Below are 27,050 nucleotides of genomic sequence, written 5' to 3' on the forward strand. Positions count from 1 at the left end.
GCCTTCCTGGCGCATGTAGTAGAGAAGAAAGGAGATGAGCGAAGAATTGAAGACTTACCAGTAGTGCGCGAATTTCCAGAAGTTTTTCCTGAAGATTTGCCCGGATTGCCACAGCCGCGACAAGTAGAATTTCGTATTGATTTAGTCCCAGGAGCTGCGCCAGTAGCTCGAGCGCCTTATCGATTAGCTCCATCTGAGATGCAAGAGCTATCCAATCAGTTACAGGAACTATTGGATAAGGGTTTCATACGCCCAAGCTTTTCACCTTGGGGAGCTCCAGTACTGTTTGTTAAGAAGAAGGATGGTTCCTTCCGGATGTGTATTGACTACAGGGAGCTGAACAAGCTGACAGTTAAGAATCGGTACCCCTTACCAAGGATTGACGACTTATTTGACCAGTTGCAGGGATCCAGTTATTATTCGAAGATAGATCTACGGTCCGGATACCACCAACTTAGGGTCCATGAGGAAGATGTGCCGAAAACAGCCTTCCGAACTAGATACGGCCATTATGAGTTCTTAGTGATGCCTTTCGGGCTAACTAATGCGCCGGCTGTATTCATGGATCTGATGAACCGCGTGTGCAAACCATACTTGGACAAGTTTGTGATTGTGTTTATAGATGATATTCTGATTTACTCTCGGACCAAGGCCGAGCATGAGCAACACCTGAGATTGATTTTGGAATTGTTGAGGAAAGAAAAGTTGTATGCGAAGTTTTCCAAATGTGAGTTTTGGCTTAGAGAAGTTCACTTTCTCGGTCACGTTGTAAACGAGAAAGGGATACACGTTGATCCTTCCAAAGTCAAGGCCATCGAAAACTGGGAAGCGCCAAAAACCCCAACTGAGGTGAGGCAATTCCTAGGACTAGCTGGCTACTATCGACGCTTCATTGAGAACTTCTCCAAGATAGCTCTACCTCTGACCGCGCTAACTCAGAAAGACAAGAAGTTTGTTTGGGGCGAAAATCAGGAAACAGCATTTCAAATGTTAAAACAGAAGTTATGTAGTGCGCCAATTCTGTCTCTGCCCGAGGGGACGGATGACATCGTCGTTTACTGCGACGCTTCACATCAGGGACTCGGATGTGTCCTTATGCAGCGAGACAAAGTCATAGCGTATGCCTCGCGCCAACTCAAGACCAATGAAAAGAACTACACAACGCATGATCTGGAACTTGGAGCGGTTGTCTTCGCGCTAAAGATTTGGCGCCATTACCTCTATGATACAAAGTGTATAATCTTTACGGATCACAAGAGCCTTCAACATATATTTGATCAAAAGGATTTAAACATGAGGCAACGAAGATGGGTGGAGTTGTTGAATGATTATGATTGTGAAATTAAGTACCACCCTGGAAAGGCGAATGTGGTAGCAGACGCGCTAAGTAGGAAGGAGCGAATAAAAACGCTACGAGTCAAGGCTCTAAGGTTGACCATTCACACAGATCTCTCTACCCGCATCCGAGACGCTCAGCAAGAAGCCTTGAAACCAGAGTTTGTTAAAAACGAATCCCTTGGAGGTATGATTAAGAATTTGGAGATCAAAGAGAACGACACTCGATATTTTGCTAACCGCATATGGGTCCTTCTCAAGGGAGGATTGCTCGAGCAAGTATTAAACGAAGCTCACAAGACGCGGTATTCCGTACATCCTGGCGCAGACAAGATGTACCAAGATGTTAAAACGCTGTATTGGTGGCCCAATCTTAAAGGCGCCATCGCGGCGTATGTCAGTAAATGCCTGACGTGTTCGAAGGTAAAGGCTGAATACCAGAAGCCGTCAGGGTTGCTTCAACAGCCAGAAATTCCCATGTGGAAGTGGGAACAAATCTCTATGGACTTCATCACCAAACTGCCAAGGACACCTGGGGGTTACGACACGATCTAGGTTATTGTGGATCGGCTAACTAAGTCAGCGCACTTCCTGCCGATCAAGGAAACCGATAAGATGGAAAAGTTAGCCCGATTGTATATTCGAGAAGTAGTTTCAAAACATGAAGTCCCAGTGTCCATCATTTCTGATAGAGATAGTCGGTTCACCTCAAGATTTTGGAGATCGTTACAAGGGGCTTTAGGTACTCGTCTTGACATGAGTACGGCATATCATCCTCAAACGGATGGGCAAAGCGAGCGAACAATCCAGACATTGGAAGATATGCTACGCGCGTGCGCGATCGATTTCGGAGGTAGCTGGGATACTCATCTCCCATTGGTTGAATTTTCTTACAACAACAGTTATCACACAAGCCTCAAGGCTGCGCCGTTTGAAGCTTTGTATGGGCGCAAGTGTAGATCCCCACTGTGCTGGGCTGAAGTGGGTGACAAGCAAATGACTGGTCCAGAATTGATCCAAGAAACAACAGACAAGATTTTTCAGATACGGGATCGCCTTAAGACAGCGCGCGACAGACAGAAGAGCTACGCAGATGTGCGAAGGAAACCGTTGGAGTTTCAAGTAGGGGATAGAGTACTTTTGAAAGTCTCTCCATGGAAAGGAGTCCCCCGTTTCGGCAAGCGAGGAAAGTTGAATCCGCGCTACATTGGACCATTTGAGATCCTGGAAAGGATCGGTCCGGTTGCTTATAAACTCCGTTTACCCGCCGAACTCAGTGGAGTTCATGATACGTTTCATGTGTCCAACCTCAAAAAGTGCTTATCTGACGAAACGTTGATTTTGCCGTTGGAAGAGATTCACATCGACAAACAGCTGCACTTCGTAGAAGAACCTATAGCAGTAACCGATTGGAAAGAACAAAAGTTGCGCAGAAGCAAAATCAAGTTAGTAAAGGTTCAATGGAAATCAAGGCGTGGGCCTGAATTCACTTGGGAAAGAGAAGATCAAATACGCAAGAAATACCCACACCTCTTTCAGAGCATGGCTTCTGCCAGCAACGTCTCCTAAATTTCGGGACGAAATTCGTTTAACAGGGGGAGAATGTGACACCCGGTAAATTCCCAATCCCTTAAACCAAGTAATCAACCTAAATATTAGGTAATTATGTTATATGCGCCTTGCGCGAGCGCGCTATGTTAGAATCAGCGCGTGCATTTGTTATGTGCGCCCTGCGCGAGCGCGCTATGTTAGAATCAGCGCGTGCATTTGTTATGTGCGCCCTGCGCGAGCGCCATGTTAAGAACCAGCGTGGGCATATGTTATATGCGCCATGCGCGAATGTTTTGGCTTTATGTTTTCATGTAACTTAACGATATGTTGTCTAATGGGTTGACCATCCCGCATGATGCTAAGGCGGGTGCATCCTAAATCGTTTATGCGCGTGCGGAAGGGAACTAACCTCCCCGCATGGCGGGAACATTGAGAGCTAGTTTGTCTGAAGCTCCAAGATGGAATTGACTTCAACATAACTGATCACTATGTTGAAATACCAAGACCACCTGGAGAATCTACAAATGAAACTCAATGTCCCTAACTGCGAGAAGGTTACGCACCTACCCGCAGCAAAGAAATGTCCTTCACGCAGAAAGCTATGCGCACAAAGTGATACGCACAGAACACTTAGTCTATTCTCCAGACGTAAGGAGATTACTCCCGCCCAAAAAGGGAACAGTAGCATGTTTCAGAGATTTTCCACTTTTTACTGTACACTGACAAAAGTACCTGAAAAAGCACACTGTAACATGAAAAGTCAACTGTCAGCCACCCTATTCTCACCAACCCCAGACCTGCATGTCCTGACCAAATCAAATCAAAATCTTTTATCCACTACTCCACTTTTAAATAAATAATAATAATTTCCATACTTTATCATCATTACACCTAGATATGAAAAGATTACAATCCCCTAAAGCAAGGGATTGTGTTCCCTTGAGTTTGACTATAAATATGTAACCTAAGTTATCACCCAAACACACTTCAAACTTCTCTCTTAAGAACTGCAAACTTGCACTAATCATCTCCCAAGCATCCGATCCTGTTACTAGGTAAGCCGAGAGTATAACCTTGAGATCTACCTTCCAACCCTCATATTCTCCTATTTCTTGATCTTAATATATATACTTCTTAATCGTATTCTAGACCTTCAATTCAAAGGCCAACACCAAGAAAACCCGAATCTCGATTAATCCCTTAACAAGAACCACAGGTGAGTCTCACAGCCCCTATTTTCACTGTTTTCACTATTTTTAAACTGTTTTCGGGGCGAGGGACACGTACTTAAATTACGATTTATCATGGTATACTTACAAGTTATGTAAACGATTATGTTTAAATTATGTTTCATGATGAGCAATGCAAACGGTTATCTTTGGTTTACAATGTATGTGCGCCAGAATTTGAGTAAGTGATCACTTTACCATTGGAACTCTAAGGGTAGGGACTGCTGGTTTGATCCGCCCACTCGTAGGGGTCGCACCTCTTACACAGACGAGTGCCTAGTATGGTCATGGGGCAGTACTATGGGTTTGAGCCCGCTCGTAGAGGTCGCTCCTCTTACGCAGACGAGCGCCTTGTTTTCCGGCACAACGTCTGCGCGTAACCCGCGGGACGGTATTATTCGCTCGTAGTGGCAGCGCCACTTACACAGACGAGCACGGTTTTTCAGATGTGTCCGCGCGTAACCCGCGGGACGGTATTACTTGTTTCGCTCGTAGTGGCAGCGCCACTTACACAGACGAGCACAGTTCCCAGAAATGTTCGCGCGTAAACCGCGGAACGATTTTTATCAGATTATGTTTTCAGAACTGTTTTACTAAGCATGTGTTTCAATGATGCTATTATGTTTATGACGCGATACGATTTATCAAGTTACTAAAACTTGTGAACTCACTCAGTTTATACTGATTCAAATGTTTTACGTGTCTTTCAGGAGATAACTAGGTAGCGCATGGAGTCACACTTAGAGCACCTCACGCTGAACATCTAAAACTAGCTTTTTTTTGGAAGATTTTAGTTCTATCCCTTTGATGCGCATGGTTGTTCCCGCCGCGCAAGGGGATATGGCGTGGAAATCTTCAACAGTTTTTATACTTGGATGTTTTATGTAATTTTTAAACAATGTAATGTATTTGTATTAAACATTTCATGCGCAATGAAAATCTTTGAATGTTTGCAATGGCCCGTGCTTAATTATCAATCCCCACTCGCGCGCACCCGGCTGTTTCCGCCGCTCAGGGCCGGGTGTGACACTCCGGGACAGCTGTCAATAACAATTACCTTCTAGAAGATTTACCAAGATGCTTTCTTGGGCAATATGTGATCCCTCAGCCAATCAGCCAATAACACCTAGCAAGTTCGTTATAACCGTGTACATGGCCAATATTCTCCCGTCAATCAATGGGAAAGAGACACGTGTCCGGCTTGTTATACATGCACATGCAACGTATAACTTGAACCTGTCACATAAGGACACGTGTCCAAACGGTTATGCAGGCATCTTCTTAAGGGACAGCTGGCCCAATCACCTTCCCACACTCTTCGGCTATAAATATCCTCTCAATCATCATGAGGTATTCATTCACTCCCACTGTACTCTCTAAATTTACTTAAGTGCTTATCTTCTACAGAACAGTACTTATTCTCACGCCAGAGGGTGGTTACGGGAAGACCCCCCTCTTGTCCTTCCCGTAACGAGCTCACGGTGTCTGTTTTGCAGGTGCTTGTCATTGGACTTTAGGCAATTGAGTTCATATCGTGTTGGCATTAAACCGTATCCTACTCTGTTGACTCATTGGATCCATGACCCATTAGTGGGGAGCGGATCCGTTTTCCTTCACCGACTAAACTAAAACTGTTTATTCTTTGAGTACAAGACATGAATGCGAACAAAAAGATCAGACGGACGCAGCTAAAATCTTGATTTTTAATTTGTTTTATGTATATCCCATTACTTTTACTACTTTTTGATTAACTTTTTCTTTGTTATTTTATTTAACTATTTCACTTGTTTAACTAACCAATTAACCGGACACCTTACCTTTTGGAGGTTTAATCTTTCGTTTGGTAGGCGTCATGATTATTTAAACAATAAAACGCACTCCTTGCCTCAAAACGTGGGCTAACTATCTCCCTAGTTTACATAAAAGTCTAGCAGCAAGTTTATTTTCAATTATTTCAACCTCTTAATTATTCAATTTAATAGAGAGGTAGAAGAAAGGCATTAACACTCGGGTACAGTCAGATCAAAGGCCTTTATTTGATACCATAGATTTGATCTTCCTGTTTAATATATATACTGCTTATATAAAATTTGAAAGGAAATAAAAAGCATAACAAAATGTGTTTTAGACTTCTGACCAATTAACGCAATTAAACATGTACCAATATTCTTGTTTTAAGGGTTTACCCAACATACGTGTCCAATCTAATATTCTTTTACAATTTGTGCAGGTCCCTCTCTACGCTGCAGCACAGTTCACAGGAGCCATATCAGCTTCATTCGCCCTACAAAGTTGCTACAACCTATAGAGCAATTAGGCACAACCACTCCTTTAGGGACAGACATACAAGCTCTGATCATGGAAATCATTATAACTTTCGGCATGATGTTTGTCACTTCAGCTGTAGCCACCGATTCTAAAGCTGTAATAAACATTAAATTTCAAGAAAAATATCAATGCTAATGTGTAATCCGTTATTTGACAAAAACGTAAGATTCAAAAATATATGCAGGTAGGAGAGCTGGCAGGTATAGCGGTCGGATCAGCAGTATGCATTACCTCCATCATAACAGGGTAAATTTAGCATACTTCTACAAAATCAATTATTGTTCCAAGAGCAAAACTGATAATTGGCATATCGAATTTTCAGGCCAGTATCAGGAGGATCAATGAACCCAGCACGCACCATCGGACCAGCATTAACTAGCAACAACTATAAGGGTATATGGGTGTATATTGTTGGCCCAATAACAGGAACATTATGAGGGGTCACTACTAGAAAAAAGGGCTTCCATGACATGCGCACAATGACACGCGTCAATTTATGACGCGCAATTATGTAAGTCATTAAAAAAACGTCATAATTTTTGTAAAATAGAAGATTTATGACAGTCGTTTTTGCATGTCATTAAACAAAGTCATAAAAAAAAATATATATTGCGTGTCATACAAACAAGTAATCTTTCAGTCAAAATTAAAAACTCTATGCTTGTCAAACCAAGACCAATTTTGACCTATATTCAAATACATCTGTTAACCTTTCTCTCAAATTACCACCACCGGTCACCACGAACATCACCAGGAACGCCGACCATCACCATCACGACCTTTTGCCAGCACCACCAGTCAAGAACGCATCACCACCACGTCATTCCGTCACCACAACCAGTCACCAGACGCCTGATATGTTATATGATCAATTCGTGCTTAATTTCGGTTGTGTGATTGAATTTCAGCAGTTTCGTTTAGGTAATGATTATTGATTCTTGTCAAAACACTGCCTGAAGCAGGTCAATTTTGTGTTTACTATCTAGCCCTAGAAAATTAGGGAAGGTGATTTATTTGATTATTTTAATGCGTTATAATGAGATTAGGAATCAAGTGTTATATTTTGGAAATTACTTTTAATGTTTGGGTGACTATTTGTGATGGTTGCCTACCAACTGCTCGATGAAATTCCTGAATGAAGGTAACAGTTGTTCTTTGTAATATAAAATTAATTAACTTAAGTTTAGTTGAATATTCATAAATAACAGGTTAAATGTAATAGATAAATAGCTATTTTGTTTATATCTTCACATAATTGTTCGTCTATCCAGTTTTGTTCTAGCTCATTGATATATCCACGCTTTTATTTTGGTAAAATGTCTGTAAGGTTTCTAACATTTCTTAGATCAACTGGTTATTGATTACTAGTAATGCCTGATTTTGATAATATTTTTAGTTAGGCCTTGAATTAATTATTGACATTGATTACAAGCCGTGCTTTGCTACATTTTCTGTACAGCTAGGTTTGTTTGGTTTAGTGTTTAGGTTAATTACTTGCAATCTATGATGACTCAAATAAACTACTTGCAAATCGGCTAACCAAAAGAAACAACAATGACATCGTATTAACACGTACTGTCTTTGTAGCTTCAATTTAAGCTTCAATTTAAACTACTTGTATATGTTTCAGCCGAATCAGTTGTTTTATGATGTTCAATTTCCCAAAATTGGTTGGCCTGGATGCCATGAAAACTAATGACCTAAAGGTATGTTTTTACTTTCACTTTATCAAACTTCACACCTTTAGAAATGATTCTTTGTTTTATATTCAAAGTACAGTTTCTTTAATGTGTTAATGTTAATCTGCTTTACTTGGAATTTTTGTTTATTAGTGTTATTTTAATTTCAGATGTAGCTTTGTTTCCTAATGCATATCCTCCAATGAAGGGTATTTTCTTGCACCACCATGGGAGTATTTGAAATGTAATGCAATTGATAGTTGAACACATTTGGATTACTGTCTCAATTGCATCAGGTTTATTTTTTAAATAAGTTTTTTGTTTTTATTATTTTGTGAATTTCTGGCTTATATGAATCAATCCTGTATATGTCTATTATGCTTCAGTAATTAGAGAACTTTGTATTTACAAGTACTTATTCCAATTTAACGTGACGAATATTGATTGCAGCAAATATTAAAGTAGTTGATCATGTGATAGAAACTAATGGAAAAGGGGTCAAGATATAGATGTGCCTGACGATTCGTTACTGTAAGTTTGTTTTATGATAAGTAAACAAAAGTATGTGTTATTGTTTTAACTGATTTATGATGAATGATTATTATGATCTGCTGTTCTTATGAAGGAATAATGAAGCCCGTCAACAACTTTCAAAAAAGTTGAATTCTACCTTCCATGATAAATCCATACATGATGGATATTGTTCTTTTGAACAACGACAGCCCATTGAGCTAGCTGAAACATATAGGACCTAATTGAAGATTGCCATGTAAGTTTTTAACTGTCTCTCTTTTTTTATATAGCTACTCTTTATTTATATATATTAAACAAGAATGATAATATGACTTTCTGGAAGCACCATAGTTATCAAGAATGATAATATGACTTTCTGGAAGCACTATATTAAACAAGAATGATAATATGACTTTATATATATGCTCTTATATTTAGCATTCTACATGATTTGCATAGTAAAGCAAAGGGGTGATATGGAAACAAGTTACAAGTTATGGTTGTATTTGGTCATAAGACTTGGTAGTTATCAAACTTTATTATGTGTTTTTTTGTATATGGCATTAAGAGTTTTACGAAATGTATACGAGTTTACTTTGATTTAAATTCTTTAACCAATTTTCTGAATGTCAACCAAGTTGTGTTTCCGCCTCAACGCGCGGTGGTGAAATACTAGTTATGACTTAATAATTATACTGTTTGTAATTTTGTAGTGTCCGACTCAGCGGGGAAGTACTGAGTGTGGTTATTACGTCTTAAATTTCATGAAGGAGTGTAGGTTCCCTAGACGGATCGCACGAGATATCGCGGTCTACTCAGGTGCGGAATCCCTGCGTAGATCGTTACGAGTATAGAACACAAATCAAACAAACACGATACGATAAACGAACACGTTATATTGATAACCGAACACGTGATACGATATCACTATTACAGACTCGTGAACCAAAACTGCTAACAACTATCACACGATTCACTCAACAACTCGTTAACCAACTATCCGTAACCTATATATAAATACACGACAACTTCGCCTGATATGTTCAGGCGAAGTTGTCCATAACTTCGCTTGTTCAACAAGTTCGCCTATGCGAACTTGTTGACAACTTCGCTTATAAACAAAAACATAAATAACAATACAGACTCGATTACAAACTCTAGACTATGAACTACTGACATTTATGCACCAACAGACTCCCCCTTGGCAGTAGCTTCATATCTTGATCTTTAAGCTCTTGTCTTGTAATCCTGTATCTTCACGCATGCACTCCTTCTCTAACACATACCGTGACTACTCGCTGATATTTCCTTGCTTCGTCCTTCCAAGCAGGAATATAGAATATCTTCATTTCATTCAACACTTGCAGATCAGCTTTCGATAAGTTAACAAGATGCATCGGATCATACACCCTCAGCACTTCTTGTTCGTCTTCGTCTTCCATCACGGCTTCAGCAGTCTGGCAATCAACGTACCACCATTTTAGATTCTTCAACACATCTTGAGGCATAGTCTTCATTGGAACCTCCTTGATGCATCGGATCGGTTTGTACTTCATCACCATCCATGGCTTGCCATCTGCTCTCATTCCCCTTTCTGTATCCTCCACGAGCTTTCCCTTCTGTGGCTTTAATAATTCAAACTTCTTCTCTTTTATGCTTTCTTTCCACACGATCTTCCCAATCACTCTTGCCATGTTGTCGTCACTTCTATTTATCAGGCCCAACCTGGCCAAATCCTTCACCTCACATTCCGGCAACGTATTGAGAGATCTCAGGGTTCTTTTGAAGTATTGAATACCATCATAACGCTTCACCACAAACAACTTTATCTGTTCATCATATATCCAACAGATAATTCCCTTCTTCGACTCAGCATAGCCTTTGATGTTATAACTCTTCTTGAACATGGCTGGAACAGCAGGCTTCTTGGTCTTAATAAACCAATGAGCACAGCCTTCCTTCCACCTAGGCTGCTCCTCCCACTCAGTCTCATCCATCTCAGTACCCATGTCGGCTTTCTCAACATCTGGGATCTCGTGTTCAACGTCTTCTTCTACAATCTCCCCCTCTTCTATCCCATCTTCAATCACAATCTGTGCGCCAATCTTCTCAATCTCCTCACTCGGCAGCACATCATCATCAAACACATCATCATCTAGCATATCATCATCTAACTCTCTCAACGCTTCAATTACATCATCTTCATCATCAACCATCACCACATCATCACCACCAACTGCACCTGCAGACTCCCCCTGAGCTGTGGAAGTCCCAAGAGCTTGAGTAGTTCTTGGCAACTCACCACCTGCACCTTTCGGTGCATTGGGATCATCGTCTCTGTCGTTTCTCTTCTTAGTCCTTAACTCGTCGCCTCTACAGCCTGTCTCCCCCTGAGATGCCAAGAACGCCTTCATAGCATCTATAATCCTCCCATGCTCAACCAGGAGGGACGACTGTAGTTGATTTTCTGCTACAAGGCGTTGAATAGCCTGGGTCTGGATAAAGGTGATCCTTGATTGCTCTGCCACGACCCGCTCAAGTGCAGCTATTCTCTCCGAGTCTGAGATGGTTGCATCGAAATCAAATCTCATATTAGATGTATCTGGAGTATACTCAGCAGGGATTTCGAATGCAACTGGGACTTCAGAAGCAGTTGTGGACGTAACCGCAGGTGGTATCGTGACCGACAACCCTGCAGTTGCGACGACCGTCGACTCTACAAATTGTGCCACCACCTCTGAAGGAGTAAGCGTTGGAGGTGGTAACGACACAATCTCCGGAGTCGTCGTCTGTAGTGTAGTGGATGGGATGCCGACGGCTGATGTAGCCACCACAGGAACATCTGCGGCGCTTGTAACCTGTACAGAAGTAGGAACGATTGACATACCTGACAGTGCGGATGGAGCAAAACGTATAACACGTGAAGTCTCTCCAGCTCCCATACCAGCACCTGTCCTTTCACGTCTCGAACGTCTGATCAACTTGTGTATGTACTCCTCTTCTTCCTCTGACTCACTATCATCCACCGTCCTCTTTCTCTTCCCCAACGTTCTCTCTCGACTCACCATCATCCTTCTCGCCTCATGCATAACCTCGTCAAGATCTGAGTCAGCCACCGTCGTAGCTGCTCTAGTAACAATCACTTCCCTCACCTGTGCAGCAGAGACCTGCACTTCTTCATGTGGATCAAAACGATCCATGTCGAAGAAACCTTGGCCGCCAAATGCAGCATCAAGGTCAACATCCTCTTCAGCCGCCACAACAGGCGCAGCATGTACAGCTTGAGGTGCTCCCGCCTGTCGTGGTTGAGGATCTCTGAACTCGTCTCCCCGAGCTGGCACATACCCCGGGTTTATTAAGTACCCGAAGAGTGGAGTATGCCTTGGACGACGTTCAGGCTTGCTCCTCGCACTGGAAGTGCGACATTGAGCAAAGATACGTTTGCTCACATTCTCCACGTATCTTATCGGGCGTCGTTGAGGCAAATTCGGAGCCACATGGTTCAAGATCATCTGTATGAATCTTGGATACATTATGAACCGCTCACGAGCCATCGCCCTCCTCTGTCTGTCGATCTCGTAAAAGACCATCTGACTGAAACTATAACGTTTGTTATAGGTCAGAGCAGTCATTGCGGACTGCATGGTCGCACCCATACCGTCAGTGCCCGCCTTCCTCCCAGACATGCATACTATCATAACGTGCATGAGGAAGCGCCACTGATCGAGCCGGAACCCCTTCCGTCTCTGGGTATCGCCCAATGGACCAGAATAGCCCATTCTTAGAAATGCTCCATCACGAAACGGAGCCACAAACTCCGTAGGGTCGTTCCAAGTCTCCTCTCCAAAGCGTAACGCCACCCGTATCTGTTCAGACGAGAACTGAACTTCCTGGTTGTTGACTGTTGCTCTCATGACCGGGGGCTCAACACGACAATCGTACTCCACCGTCTGCCAGAAATCCTCGATATTGGGTAAGGATATCGGCAGTGTCGTCGTGATTGCGTGGAATATCCTCGAGCGTAGGAGGAATGTGATTATCTCGGGATAATCCTCCACACCACTCGCTTCCGGGTCTAAGGTGATGAACATGTTGTGACACGGGAAAAATTGTCTCTGATTATCTCCTCCGTCATCTCCTCCAGCACCTCCAGCACCGGCAACAGCAGCCATCTCTGCAACAAACGAACCAAGTTAGATAAACATTAAGACATAACACAAGTTCGCTTGTTACCATGAGCGAAGTTGTGATAAAAACTGTATAGGCGAAGTTAAAGTTGGGGCGAAGTTGGGAACAACTTCGCTTCATCTTTAAGTTCGTCTAATAATTGTTAAGTTAAAAGGATCCAGGCGAAGTTAAAGTTGGGGCGAAGTTGGGAACAACTTCGCTTCATCTTTAAGTTCGCCTCACCACAACATCGCCTCAGGCGAATTTAAGCTTCAGGCGAAGTTGAGCATCAGGCGAAGTTACGGATAACTTCGCCTCAGGCGAATTTAAGCTCCAGGCGAAGTTACGGATAACTTCGCCTAAACCTTAACTTCGCCTGAATCTGAAACGGCGACAGTAAGTTTGATTCAAACTCGAAATCTGAGGTTTTCTGGGTATTTTGACAATTTAGGACACTTAAACTCAAGCTTTTAAGGATATGTTGACGATCAGTTTGGTCATGAACACGTAAAACAAGTTTTGAAAGTCCGATTTGAGGGTCCGACGGTTCGAGGTTCATAATCGGGTCGAAACGACCACTGATTTTCATGGAAGAACAAAGATTATACATTGTATTGGCATCACGAACCTTGAAACGTAACGGAAACTGAGAAAAAGAACTAGAAATCGGAAAAACGACAAGTTCGCCGGAATATCGGAGTAAGTTCGCTGTGGTTTACGAGGATAACTTCGCTGTAATTTCAAATAATGAACTGTTTGACCCTTAAAAGTCCTTATATAGGGGCGAAGTTATACAGGCGAAGTTACGGATAACTTCGCCTAGGCGAAGTTATCCACAACTTCGCCTGTTCAACAACATCGCCTATATATTTACAAAATTTAACCTTATAAGTTTAACAGTTTTCCAATTAAGTTATAAAACTTTCCTTTAAGAACTAAATGACACGTTCAAGTCCAAGTAACCCGTTATAAACAAATCCAACTTCAGAAAAAGAAAACTTTAAACAATTTAAGTATAAGGGATCAAATTTCAGTCTCGATAGGGACTGCTACGTTTTAGAAAAGATCCGAACAGGAATCATACTAAGTATGTGACTGTCACATAGATCCGTGTTTAGCTGTATTATGACATAAGGAAACAGGGTGTAAGCAGGTAATATACTTAAGATGGTTTTCATTGTTTCTGTGATACGAGTTAGGTTCAATTATGCCTCAAAATTTAAGTGGGCAACAACTCAGAGATTATGATGCCTCCTATCTATTCTCAAAGCGTATTTGGCTTTCCCCAAGTCACCCCGAATTGACTTCGACCCTTAGTGTCTGATTAAGTTTGTAATTACTCTTCATCTCCTTCCCGTTCTCTTTCTTACTCCATGATTAAGAAGTCTTGATATGTTGAACTCTAAAATGTTTCAATAACTCATAAGTTTTTTTTTTTTTTTTTTATGATAAACTTTACATAGACTTCAGAGTAGTAACCAACTGCAAGTCCCGAATCTGGATCACTGCAGTTTCTTGAAACGCTATCTCCACGGGAATCAGAACACTTACGGGCTCGTGTATGACTGGGTAATCGCTTTTCTGCCTATCATTCGGAAAGATATATATGAAGACATGCAGAACTCGTAAGGAGTTTCCACGTAAAATCAAGTAGTTTTAGTTTGTATCACATCTACTTTTACGTACCATAAAAAGTTACCATGACATACAATGACTGTCCTAAAGCCTTTTAAGCCTAATAACTTCACTAGTTAAGCACACAGAATTAGTATATCTATCATTTTCCAAGGTTGGATCAATTTTCTGTTAAACATAGCAAACGTACTTCTTACGAAGTAGTAGACTTGAAAAATAATTTCATTTCCCAATTTTTTTCAAAAATTTTAACATTAATCGCCCCGACCAAAACAAAGTCTTCAGGTAAACGGCTATCCCGAAGATCCAATGGATCAGCTGGACCGACCACATACTAGTATGTGTCCTTATAACTAAGTATGATCGACTAATTTTAAGCGAAAGAATGAAAACTCATCATAAACCGCCCCGGTCACAATCAGTAATCTGGTTAATGGCTATCCTCAAAATCTACAAGTAGAAAATGAGGACCAAAACATATCCGAAGACAAGTCCTTTAAACTGATGTAACCGACATAATTTTAAGCGTTAGTGACCCCTTTTTTTTTATTTAACTATTACAAGAAAAGCATGGTTACTCGGGATTGATCATCCCATTTAGCTCGATAAGGTTTTGAAATCTTGTTTTATCAAACGCTTTAGTATAAAGATCAGCGAAATTATCAAGCGTATCCACCTTTTCAAGCACTATCAGTTTCTTCTCAGCACAATCCCGTATGAAATGATGACGTATGTCAATATGTTTAGTTTTACTATGTTTCACGGGATTGTTAGTTACTGAGATAGCAGCTGTGTTATCAATGCAAATAGGAGTAAGTAAGAAATTCAGACCATAGTCGCGCAACTGTTGTTGAATCCAAAGAACCTGGGAGCAGCAGTTGGATGCTGCCATGTATTCTGCTTCACAGGTTGAAATTGCGACCGAAGTCTGTTTCTTGCATTGCCACGACACCAATCTGCCACCAAGAAACTGACATCCTCCTGTTGTTGACTTCCGACTCTGATTGCACCCACCATAATCAGAATCTGTGTAGGTGTAGCTCCAAGTCTCCTCCTCTCGGGTACCACAACCCCAGCTTCGGTTTGCCCTTGAGATACCGCAAGATCCTCTTCACACCTTTCATGTGAGATTCCTTTGGGTTTGCCTGAAAACGAGCACAAAGACAAACAGCAAACATTATATCAGGCCTAGAAGCAGTTAAGTACATTAAAGAACCTATAATAGCCCGATACTGAGTTGGGTCCACATCTGCATCACCGTCTGACTCAGCACCCAATTTGTGATTGACGCAGATTGGAGTGTCGAATGGAGTGCTGTCCTCCATCTTGAATCGTTTGAGCACATCATGGACATACTTGGTCTGGTGAATGAACATCCCATCCTTCTTTTGATCAACCTGCAATCCTAAAAAGAAAGTTAGTTCACCCATAGCACTCATTTCAAACCTTTTCTTCATGATGGCCTCAAAATCTTGACACATGGAGATTTTTGATGCAGCAAAAATAATATCATCCACGTAGACTTGCACTAGCAGGAAGTCGCTTCCTTGTCTCTTCACAAACAGTGTGCTATCTATCTGACCTCTTTCAAACCCATTTTCAAGCAAGTAGTCTGACAGAGTTGAGTACCAGGCACGAGGTGCCTGATGTAATCCATACAATGCCTTGCTTAACTTGTACACATGGTCTGGAAAATCTGGGTCAGGAAAACCCGGAGGTTGCTCAACATACACAACCTCATCAACTTTTCCATTCAAAAAATCACTCTTCACGTCCAACTGAAATACCTTCATCTTTTTATATGCAGCAAACGCCAAAAACAATCTTACGGCTTCCAACCTTGCGACAGGAGCGAACACTTCATTATAATCAATCCCCTCTTGTTGATTGAATCCTTTCACAACTAGCCTCGCCTTGTTTCTTATGATAATCCCTTTCTCGTCTCTCTTGCACTTAAACACCCATTTTGTGCCAATCGCATGCACATGCTTTGGTTTTTCAACCAAATCCCAAACTTCCATTTTCTTGAACTGAGCCAACTCTTCTTGCATGGCTTCGACCCACGAGCTGTCCTTTAAAGCCATTTGATAATTTTTCGGTTCAATCTGGCTGATAAAGCAGGTGTACAAGCATTCGTTGATTATTCCTGTCTCCTTAATGCTTGTGTAAACACAGGTGTGCTCATCCAAGCTACATCTTGTTTGTACACCGGAGGACACATCACCAATCACATTCTCCAAAGGGTGATCTTTATGAATTCTCGTGGTCGGAACAGAACCGACATGCAAATTGTCTTCCAAGTTAGAAGAGAGCTCGTCAATGGTTGTTTCATGCTGAGAGTGAAAAGGATTGATAAATTCTTCTTCAGTTGAGGCAGCAGGGGTATCGATAGTATTTGATGAGGAAGGTTGACATTTATCAATCAGTTGTCTTTGCAATAGATTTTCTTCCTCATCAAGGATCATCTTCGTAGCAACTCTTTCTTCTTCTTCAGAGATATCTAAATCCGGTATGTTAAAAGACTTAAAAAGTTTAACATAGTCGAAAAACTCCGCAGGTCCGTTGCTTGGTTTTGGCGGTTGGTAACTTGTGATATCTGTGTTACACACCACCTCAATCTTGCTTGTCGATGTATTGAAGACACGTCTGTTGGGAGTCCCAACAACATAACCGACTAAGATTCCTTCATCGGCTACTTCACCAAATTTAGAATTTGTCTTCAAAATCGAACAAGGGGACCCGAATGGTTCTAGACCACTCAAGTTGGGCTTTCTTCCATGCATAAGCTCGTAACATGTCTTACCCAGTCTTTTAACATTTAAGACTCTATTCAGAACATAACAGGCTGTAGCAACAGCTTCAGCCCAAAACACCACAGGAAGCTTCGAATCAGCCAGCATAGTTCTGGCTCCTTCAATTAACGTTCGGTTCTTCCTTTCAGCCACTCCATTCTGTTGCGGTGTATAAGGAGCGCTGTATTGGTGTTCAATCCCTCTCTGAAGACAGAAGATATCCATCTCAAAATTCTTGAACTCTGTTTCATTGTCACTTCTGATGAACTTAACCCTTTTATCCATAACGTTCTCAACTTTGGTAATCAAATTCTTCACCATCTGAGCCGTTTCATCTTTTGATTTCAGGAAATATACCCACGAGTATCGTGAGTAGTCATCAGTGATCACCAAGCAGTATGAAGTACCTCCAAGACTTTTTGCATTCACGGGACCGAAGAGATCCATGTGAAGCAACTCCAGAGTACTGGCAATTGAATTTACTTTCTTGGTGAGATGGGATTTCTTGTGCTGCTTTCCCTTCTTGCATGCTATACATTTATCTTCAAAATTGAAATTTTTCAAGGGAACGCCCAGCACAAGCCCATTCTTGACAATGTGGTTCATCTTCCGAAAATGAATGTGCCCCATTCTCCTATGCCACAATTCGGACTCTGTTTCACTCGCTTTTGTCTTAAGGCATGAATCTGCCGTGGCCATTTCAGTTGATCTCATATCCATAGTGTACGTATTTCTTTCACGTGGAGCCTTCATCAAAATCCACTCCTCAGGTATCTGAAAACCTGGTTTCATCACAATCGCCTCGTTCTTTGTAAAGTGAACGGTGTACTCCTTATCACAAATCTGCGACACACTTAGCAGATTGTATTTCAATTCTTCTACAAAGTTAACATTCTCCAATGTCATCTTTCCGTTCGACACCGTTCCCCTTCCAGTAATATTGCCTCCACTCTCTCCGGCAAAACTTACTCTCCCTCCTTGAACAGGTTTCAAATCGTGTAACAAATATTTGTTACCCGTCATGTGCCGGGAACAGCCGCTATCCACAACCCAAAGATTATTGGCAGCCCTGTTCAACTGTTCCTGCACAACAAAGCAAAAGATTAGAATTTAGGGACCCAAGACCAATTGGTCTTGGATCTATACATCCCAAACTTTGGCTTTCCAAAGTTAGTATCCCGATAACTCCTGTAAGTCCCATTAGGATATCTTATTGAAGATTGATTGTAAGGCCTTCCAAACCTTTGAGAATTGAAAGAATTATAGCTTGTGGTTTGGTGATTAGAAGTGTAAAACTGAGATTTGTTTCTATGAAAACCTGAATTATTCACATTTTTGAATTTTGAACAGTTTTCATATTTAGCAGTATGATAATTATCATTAGGTTTATTCTCAGTTTTAGTAGGCCTTACTCCTCTGAATCGCTGCTTCAGGGGGCAATTTGCAACAAGATGTCCCAATTGATTACATCTAAAACAACACCTATGTTCAACCTTTTTATCAGCAGGTGTTTTAGATGTCGAGGCTATATTACTGCCCGTTCGTCTCACATAAGGTGGGACGTATGGGTTTAGTGGAGTACTTGTTTTATCTTTTTCTCCACTCTTGGGTAACACAACCTCCTCTTTTGCCTTACCAGACTCGGATGACTTATCCGAATCTGACGAGACTGGACTTTGATCAGAAATTTCAACACTTGAAACAGACGAACTTGTTTCGCCTTCACTAACATTTGGTTTTTTAACAGTTACTTTAATTGGCACTGTCTGAGCAACCTCAAAATCAATAGATTTCTGAACACTAGGGTTAAAAGTGTAATTGTGATTGTACGGTGGTGGAACCTCATGATAACCGATTTCTCCTCTCTTAGCAGAGGAACCTTGATCACTAACAAGGTGATCAAGAATAGCAGAAGAATTTCTGAACTGCTCCAGTTTTCGATTCAGTTCCACCACTTTCACCTGGTGGTCAGCAATCTGTTTTTCTCTCTCAGCAATTAGTTTGGTCTTTTCTTCCAAAACCTCATAACTTAAATCAATCACTTCAATTTTTTCAGCAAGTTTAGTTTTTAAACTTTTAACATCTTTTTCACAAGCTTTTATTTTAATTTTATAATTATTTTCTCTTGATTTAATAAAATGATGATCTTCTTTTAAGGTTTTAAAATCAGCATCCAACCTAACATACTGATCAGTTATGGTTGCTAGTTGCTCAGACAAGTTCTCACATTTTGAACATATAGGTTTAGAACATACCTCGGAGAGCTGGTCATTTTCATCTGCCATAAGAGCTTTTTCTTCTTTGGTAGCCCTCTCACTTTCTTCAGTTTCAACCTTTGCCAAATTTGCCTGCTCAAAAGTTTCTTTAGAAAGCAGGTTCCAGTTGTATTCACCATCTCCTCTGGAAATCATGGCACTATAATCTTTTCTTCCCTCATTATGCTGTGTAGACTTTCCTTGACTTCGTTCTACACGCTCATTCCTACATTCTTTTGCGAAGTGACCGTTTTGTTGACAATTGTAGCACCTTACCTTTGACTTGTCGAACCCTGGTCGTCCTCCGACAAACTTTCTACCGGTCTTATTCATAAACCTCTTCACCCTCCTTACAATCATGGCCATCTGCCATTGTAGATCCATTTCTTCCATATCGTCAGCATCAATCTGATCGTAATCTTCATCCAACATAGCTGGATCAACAATCTTCCCTTGAATATAGTTCTCATAGGAAGCAATGAAAGAAGCATAGAGGCCAAACTGCTCTTCAGCAGACTTGACACTCATAGGCATCTTGGAGTAGTTGTTGCTGGGAGCACTTGAAGAGCAACTACTCTTGCTTGCCTGGGGTTGAGAACCACTAGATCCAGCTGCTACATAGCAAACATCCCCATTTGTGTTAACTGACACATGCCCCTCATGTGATGAGTTGGGGCCCGACTCTCCCTTCGAGTAGTAAGCAGCCGATTCAGTCTTTGAGCCTGAGCTAGTGTTGACTTTAGCTCCATACATACTTGGATCTTGAACCTGATCCATAGATGTCTCCTTTCTTACCATGTTAAGCTCAAAGGTCCTGAGCTTGTTGACTGTCGTTTCGAGATCATAAGTGGGAAAGTCCTTGTCTTCCCTCATCAGCACAGTGTACATCTCCCATTTTGGTGGGAGAGCATCCAGAAGCTTCTCAACTATCTCTTCTTCTCTGTAAGAAATGGAATAGTTGCTCAGTTCAGTCATCAGATGATAATATCGAGTGATGATATCATCTAATGATTCTTTCTTCAAATACTTGAAGACTGAGAACTGGGTCTTGAGCAGTTTTATTTTTGAAGCCCGGATTCCTACATTTCCTTCAAATCTGCTCTCAAGGGCTTCCCAAAGCTCCCTTGCTGAAGTGTACTTCCTAAAAGTATGAAGGATCTCCTGTGGAAGGGCCATGGTAATAGCAGCATGAGCCTTGCTCTCAGCCTCATACATCTTCTTCTCTTCTTCTTCCATTTTACTATACTTCTTGATTTGGTCACGACCTTCATACTCCATAATTGGTGGAATATAACCATCCTGGATGCATACCCACATCTTCGCATCCTGGTATTTGACATACTGTATGAACCGATCCTTCCATGCAACGAAATCGGTTCCCTTCAGCAATCTTGGGGCCTTGGTAGCCGACCCTGTTTCAACTTCCATCTTCACTAACTCAGAGATGTTGATCGACGACATCTTTTCCAAAAAGTAAGAAACCTGAAAAGTTAAATTTTTTTTTTATTTATTTATTTTTTTTTTAAGTACTGTAGGCGAAGTTACGGATAACTTCGCTTGAAGTAGGCGAAGTTGTAGAGAACTTCGCTGAAGAACTTCGCTGATAACTCTGCTGATTAACTTCGCTGATTCTTAACTTCGCTTAAGGTAAGCGAACTTACGAATGAGGCGAAGTTGTAGATAACTTCGCTGATACAGGCGAACTTGAGAAGGTAGGCGAAGTTGTGGATAACTTTGCTTAACCTTATATCTTCGCCGAAACCCTACGTACAGTGACGGCAACTTCGCCTGATGAACACGGACGTTTTTTAAGATCTGGAATCTGGATTTAACAAGGTTTTTTATGGTGCAAAGGCTTGAATACTGTGGTAGTAGGTAAGATTGACTTAGAAACACGAAAACACGTCCCGCGAATAGTCGAAACGGGACGAAATCTATACCCGCGTGAATATCCCGAACCTCACAATCGAGCAAATGCTCTGATACCAATTGTAGGTTCCCTAGACGGATCGCACGAGATATCGCGGTCTACTCAGGTGCGGAATCCCTGCGTAGATCGTTACGAGTATAGAACGCAAATCAAACAAACACGATACGATAAACGAACACGTTATATTGATAACCGAACACGTGATACGATATCACTATTACAGACTCGTGAACCAAAACTGCTAACAACTATCACACGATTCACTCCACAACTCGTTAACCAACTATCCGTAACCTATATATAAATACACGACAACTTCGCCTGATATGTTCAGGCGAAGTTGTCCATAACTTCGCTTGTTCAACAAGTTCGCCTAGGCGAACTTGTTGACAACTTCGCTTATAAACAAAAACATAAATAACAATACAGACTCGATTACAGACTCTAGACTATGAACTACTGACATTTATGCACCAACAAGGAGATTGTTCATGAAGGACTTAAAATCCACATTGATAACAATGTAAGTGAAATTTATTTGTTTTATTATTTTTCCGTTTTATTGTGGTTTATATGCCCGTTTTAGCTTAAAGGGCAAATTGGTCATTTGGCCAATTGATTAAGATGATAAAGTTTAGGGGTGTTCATGGTTTATACCATATCAAGTTTTTTGCTTCAACTTAGGTTAGGGAATACATGAGTTCCGGCTCTAATTACCAGATGTGCAGTTGGTGCAGCTACACTTGCCATCATTCTTATAGTCTACATAGCTGTAAAATAAACATAAATATATACATCGAAAGTGTTTTTTTATTTCACACTAATGCAAATAAAAATAAAAGAGATATTTGTCGTAATTAGATGAAGTCCTTTTTAGTATTTGCTGCAAGTGTATTAAATTCTTAGGCATTTCTAATACTCAGTATTAACATTGGGTTATTTGTAATGGTTATCTTCACTCAAAGGGATGTTCATGACTTTTGACCTAACGTATTTTTTGTTTAATTTTCAACTTAGGTTGGGGGAGGCAAACACGAATACACTGGAAGATTTCGATGCGGTTCGAGAAGATTGGTCGGTGTATACGACACAATTAATATTTCGTTAGTGATATGTATTATACTAAATTTAACCGATATTTGTGTTAACTTAAGGATTATATGGATTATATGTAATATTTTGATTTAGAATGTTTATTTTGGAAATAGAATGTATAGTTTTGCTGCTATATTTTGGGTTATTAATTTAAATATTATTAATTATGCAAAACCAAAAGAAAATAAAAAATTAAAAGTTATAAGATGACATGCATACGTGCACGTCGTTAATTGCTGTCGTAAACATCCAGTATTGAAAGCGCGTCATAAATGCATGTCAAAAACGTGTGTCATAAATGTGTGTCATTAAATATGACACGCAGAAAGCGTGTCATACCCAATTTATGACAAGGGCTTCAATGATACACATTTCTGCGTCATAAGGGCCCTTTAATGACACGCAATGCGTGTCATTAAAGGCTTTTTTTCTAATAATGGGTGATGTGCTACAGCTTTATTCGGTCCACTTTATTCTGTCCACAGACGAAGTAGATGAGAAAATTTCTTCATTCAAATTTCACGGAATGAAAAGCAATGATGAAAATGTTTTTCTCTGAAATAGCCAATAAACTATCAATATGTAATCAAGTAGTGACTAGAAAATTCCTCATGTGAGTGAATGATGCTTCAATTTATACAAGAAACTTCTTAATTCACACCGTTTTGTAACATAGTGAGTGTTCCGACAACTGAAATATACATAAAAGTACAAAACTCTAGTTTTTTAAACGGCTAACACACCTCTTTATCTTACTCCTAAATTTACATCATTGTTTATAATGAGACTCGATTAACTTCAAGGGAAGGGACATCATTTTACACATGTTGATGCTGCTAAGCCAAAGATCCTTTGCCCTTTATTACTCTAGTATTAATTTGACTAAGGTTTATGCTGTAAAAGAAATATAATTAAGGTTTAAGATAGTGAAATTGATGTTTGTCATTCTAATTTTTTTTAACGTAGGTACATGTCTATCAACAAGATGAATGTAATTAATATACACTCACTTTTCATTTAAGATGGGGTCAATCAGATTAATACTCAACAATATGGAATTTACATCCTCCTAAATGATTTTATTTACGTGGGATACTCTCCAAAATTGAAGGATAACCCCTACGCATATATTCCATGACATGGAAGGTATATGGTAGACACCAGTGGCGGACCCATAAATTTTTTTATGAGGGGCGGAAATTTTTAGAGTCGTTTATCTATCACTATATGATTTTTTTTTTTTGAGTTGGGTCGGGTCAAGTATAGTGAGATTGGGTTGAATATTAAAAAAATAAAGTGTTATTCAAAATTAATATTCTATATTAATGTATTGTGTTTGTGTATATACTAGTAGGAGAGCCCGCGCGTTATGACGGGGATGAGGCAACGGGAATTTGGTTGATCAAATAAATGAAGATAAATGAACGTGAACAAATTGCATGTTCGGTTTGACGTGAACGATAACTATTTAAAGCTATAATAAGTTTGACACACTGCCTAATCTCCCAATAGTTGATCCAATAATGGGAGGTATACACAAGCAAAGTGGGCCTTTGTGAATAGATCTAAACAGCAGAAAAAAATTAAACAGTATTCGATTTCAATTTACACACATTATACAAAACATAAACAAGACACATAATAAGTTTACTCTAAAATGCAACTTACTTTACTTCAATCCCAAAATTAATTAAACAACATTAGATAGGAATCAATATTTGTGCATAAGTAAAATATAACTAGTTAAAAAACATTTGATAAGTATCAATATTTGTGCATAAGTAAAATATAGCAGGTCACTTCTAACCAGTCCATCATTTAAGCCCAAACACAGCCCGTGAGTGATTTTTTGACCTCAAGCTAATCTCGGGATAGACTCGTTATTATTTGTTAATTAGTTAATCTTATTTATATGCATTTATAACATAATGTATACGAGCTCCAATAAAGTATGAAGCTAGTTTAAGCACAACGCAATTCAATAACAAGCTAGCTAGTCATAGGTCACGAGCCCCTAAAGTTGCTGATAATTGCAAAAGCTGAAATTACAGCTCCAAAAATAAGTCATCAAATAAAGCAGAACTATTAAAATTTATGCCTTCACAAACTGTTTATGGATCTTGGCCATCCAATAGGCCCATTATTGACTTTTAACCCAACTTACATTCCTAATTTAATGATATGAATCCTACCCAAGACTTTGAGAGAACACAACATTCTTAATTGTCAAACAACATATTAAAACCGCCATGTATTTCAGATGTACAAAAATAATTAAACAGTAACAAATACACTTTGGTTGTTAACGCAAAAAAGTAATTCTTTAGTCCAGAAAATGGCCATTAATAAAATTTAAGATTTTAGGCTTTGGCGGTTTCAATAGCAACAAGAGCTGCAAGACCGTCCATGGCTGGCTTGTTCATAACATTTAGTCAGTTGGCTTCAAAAGTTACAGGGGGAAATAGATGAGACCATGATAAATGACAAAAATGCCCCTGCACACACAATATACATAAAAACTGTACTATATAAATTTATCATCACTTAGGGATTAGATGCAACAATTTACATTCATAGAGTGTCTGTTTACCATTAACACTTAACATTGTAACAATATAACAAACGACATAAATTCCCCTTACACAAACGCTTTACATAAAATTTGTCAAGATACTTTAAAATGAAAAGATATTGAAAATTAAAAAAATCACACATCAAGTGTGGTGGTAGCGTCTGACCTGGATCATTATTACATGAGGTCGTTATAAATTTAAGGATAGTAATTTAAATTTAGTATTCGCTTTTAGAAATTAAGTTATGGCCCGTACTAATACATCACAAAATATTTATATTAAAAAGATTTATGGAAAAAGGCTCAAACCCATTCTGGACCTAGCCCGTGTTGAGTAGGACTCGTTCCGCCAAAACCGGTGAGAAATTGAATACAACACCAAACACGTATAAAAACAAATTCTGCAAGCCAACAACATAATACAGTTAGCAACAAAATAATAATGATAATAACAATAATAATATTGAAAACATTTAGCTACACTAATATAATATTTGATTCATCTAAAGGTAAATGTTTGTGTTGTATGGTCTCTTGAGCGCATACTCGTAGGCTGATGCCATGCGAACATTCAACAAACATTTCGTGAACACTAAGGTAGAAAGTTCGTTTATGCCCATTCATTTAATAAACGAACGAAAATAAACAAAATTTTGTGTTCATTTAGTTTTTTTAGTGTTGTTGGTTCTTAAATTGTTAACTAATTCGGAAGTTCTGAAATAATCCTGTGTAGGAAGTTTACCTATACATGATATACATAACCAACACATGTATAAGTCCTACAAATAAATGAGTTATGTTTATGTATATGTTTAGAATGTTAAAAGTGACAATAAACATTTCATTTTAACCATTTCTTTTATTTTAAATTTTTAAAAACTAAAAAATGTGAAAAACCATGTTTTCTTGGTTTTTTGTATAGAACCCTCCCCTACGTGTGTGGGTGTAACATAGAACCCTCCCCTACATATTTAAATAAAAATCATGAAAGAAAACCAGTGAAAAAGCAACATTGTGCACCCTCTTAATAGCCTCTTTATTTGTTAGCAAATGAGCAGTCATCATTTAATGAGCAGTCATCATTTACCATTTGGTCTACGCCTAGCAACCTCATACTAACAACAACAAAAAAAAAAAAAAAGATTAATAAAACCACTTAAAAAAATACATAAACATTTTATTTTTACTTGCACAAAAACACCTTACTTAGAGTTCAAGTCATCAGAATTCAACTTCCTAGGATAAGCCTTCACAAAACAACCACTTTCATTTTACGGTATAAGATCTCTTATTGGTTGCCAACTGCCACATTTACCCAAAAAAGAAACAAATTATAAACACAATAAAAATAAACAGTCAGTTTTACAAAACATTACATCCGGAAATATTGCAGTGGCACCACTTTCATAAAACCAATCAATTTATTTCTTCCTCGATAAAAAGATCCATCTTAACACCACCCGGTCACCTTATCAGGATGAGACTGACTATATGCAATAGCAATTTTACCCCATGGCACACCAAACACCTAAAACGCATCAGACACGTTTTTTTTAAAACGTGACTCAAATGATTTATAATAAATCAAAATCAAACCTGGAATTCGGAAATTTGAAGGTGGTCTCTAAGTCTTTCAACGTCTTCAATGAGATGCCATGTTGTATTCTCCTCTAAACAAGCATGATGTGTACTTTTACCAGATCCTCTCTTGAACAATCCTAAAAGACAGAGCAGGGCAATAATGACCATCTTGTACCATAAACTCAACTCCATATGATTTCGCAACTTGAGTCTCATCCCTCAAGTTGAACCTCATAATTCGTTGCATTTATAAAATTTTGATATGATAATAAGATGAACATGATGTCAAGAACCATAAGAATGAAAAGTGATTATGAGAAAAGTACCAATAGAGTCCTTGTCTCTTCCCAGCACCCAAATTATAAGAAACATTTAAGATTTTGTTCAT

General features: G+C 39.6%; 1 pseudogene across 1 annotated transcript in view; it reads left to right on the top strand.

Annotated features, from left to right (window-relative positions):
• LOC143602159 (aquaporin NIP2-1-like) overlaps positions 1-23,251 on the top strand; it is a 47,974-nt pseudogene extending 24,723 nt beyond the window's left edge. Inside the window, exons 3-6 of the transcript XR_013147782.1 lie at positions 6,346-6,539; positions 6,628-6,689; positions 6,766-6,883; positions 22,964-23,251. The product of XR_013147782.1 is annotated as an aquaporin NIP2-1-like (transcript). The remainder of the gene's footprint in view (positions 1-6,345; positions 6,540-6,627; positions 6,690-6,765; positions 6,884-22,963) is intronic.
• The last annotated feature ends 3,799 nt before the right edge of the window (positions 23,252-27,050 follow it).

Source organism: Bidens hawaiensis, unplaced genomic scaffold, assembly GCF_021521415.1.
Source record: "Bidens hawaiensis isolate Kalapana, Puna unplaced genomic scaffold, B.hawaiensis_p1.1 tig00058062_1, whole genome shotgun sequence".
NCBI classification, from domain to species: Eukaryota; Viridiplantae; Streptophyta; class Magnoliopsida; order Asterales; family Asteraceae; genus Bidens; species Bidens hawaiensis.